The sequence below is a fragment of the Penaeus monodon genome, chromosome 4 (genome assembly GCF_015228065.2).
Source record: "Penaeus monodon isolate SGIC_2016 chromosome 4, NSTDA_Pmon_1, whole genome shotgun sequence".
Taxonomy (NCBI): Eukaryota; Metazoa; Arthropoda; class Malacostraca; order Decapoda; family Penaeidae; genus Penaeus; species Penaeus monodon.
Window position 1 is genome coordinate 50,940,727 of NC_051389.1, and position 2,359 is coordinate 50,943,085.

The window sequence follows — 2,359 nt, forward strand, 5'->3', positions numbered from 1 at the left end:
ATGCATTCCAAATATGGATGTAAATAGAGTAACAATAATAGTGATGATATTGATTATAATAATAATGATAATAACAATAATGAAAATAATAAATATCATGATAATATTGAGGACAATAATAATATTGTTGATAATGATAATAGTAACAGAGAAGAACAAGTAGAAGAATAGTGATGATAATAATAATGACATGATAAAGATAATAATGACATGATAAAGATAATACTGACATGATAAAGATAATAACAACAACAATAACAAAAACAATAACAACAGTAATGATTATAATAAAGGTAATAATGACGATGATAATAATGATTATAATAATAATCGTCATAATAATTATAGTCACAATGATAATGCTTATGATGATGATGATAACCGTAATGACAATGATATTATTAACAAGTATAATGACAACTATAATTATAATGATGATAGCAATAATGTTGAATCTGATGATATAAACTGTAATGATAATGATAAAATAATAATACTGATATAATAAAAAAAACATATGATAACGATAACAATAATGCTAATGACAAAAATAATGACAATAACAATAATAATAATAGTAAGATGATAATAATAATAATCATTATCATCTTCATCATTGTCATCATTATAATATCAATTATCGTTATCATCCCATTATCAGTAATGATAATTCTTATTACTATCATGACAATGAAAACAACAATTGTAACACTGATAATAAAACTGTGATAATAATAATAACAACATAAATAATGGTAATAATAATAATAATAATAATAATAATATAACAGTAATAGTAATAACAACAATAATGATAATAATATCAGATAACGAGTAAAAATGAAAATAAGGATGATAATAATAATGATAGTAAAAACAGCTACAATAACATCAACAATAATAATCATAAAATATATAATAATAATAATAATAATGATAATAATAATAATAATAATAATAATAATAATAATGGTAATAAATAATAATAATAATAATAACAATAATAATGCTAATGATGATGGTGATAATAGAAAAAAACATGATGATAATAATAATTCTGATGATAATGATAATTACAAAACTGATGATAATGATAATAACAAAAAAAAAAAAAAAAAGATGATGATAAGATACTAAAAAAGTTATGGTAAATATTGATGTTATTTTTCATCATAATAAAAATTATGATAATCATGATATTAATAATAATAATAATATAATTATAATAATGATACTAATAGTACTTAATATTATTATTATTATTATTATTAGTATTATCGTTATATTATCATTATTTTTTATAGTTATCATTATCATAATTGTGGATGTTGTTTTTGTTACTGTTAATATTATCATTCACTATCTGAACCCTGTATATTTCGCGGATAAATTAAGTCTCGTATCTCTCTCTCTCTCTCCACATTTAAAAAAACTACGTGACCAAATATAAACAAAACCAGCTGGTCAACAGAACCGCATAAATCAGAGGAACTTGCTGCAGACGACCCTCCTGCGCAGAACACTATCTTGAAATCGGTTTCCATCTTGCAACTTCTGCCGGAAACATAGTAGAGGGATGTTTTAAAACCTCAGAAGAAAGGCACAAATAGCTGCGCATAAGAAACATCAAGTCGATGGCCACAAAGGAGAAAATGTGCACCTGGTGAAAGACTGCCAGACAGGGATACAGTTGTGAGGTAATTCGCCTGAATTCGCGAGAAAAAAAAATCAGCATCATTGATGTTTGTTGAATTCGACGGTATGGATATTTTTGTAATGGTATTTCGTGTTTATTCCTTGACTGCCTACTCATCATACAAAATAACCTGGAAACTAAATACCTGTGCTATTGCTATCAGCGTACGGGCCGTTTCGAATCTTTCGCACAACATAGTTCGAAGCTTCAGTGACATGATGTGTCTTGTCTTCTTCCTTCGTATTCATTTCATAAATGGAAAGATCATTTTATATTTACCTTTCCACTTTCTTCATATATTCAGATACAAAGGTATCAGTATTTGTATTTTTTAATGTTTTTACACTAGGAAATATGAATATGGAAAAGATTCACTGGCTTTGAAAGGGCAGGATGGGGTTCACCAGGATATCACCCTGTCTCCAGTTTTATATTTTCGTAGTGTATTTCACTGTTTTACTTTTGAGACGGCTGGTCTGTGACAAGAAGGTTAAAAATGGGTCTGTGTGAATTGCGTTTAGCTAATCATATCGGTGTATTTACTACCTTTTTTCTTTTTTGGTTGTTGATTTTTAGTAAAGGAAATTGCTGTCTAAAACAACACGTCGAATGAGAAAGAAAACTGAAATGTAAGATGCCAACGGTCCAAAATGACCTGTTGAA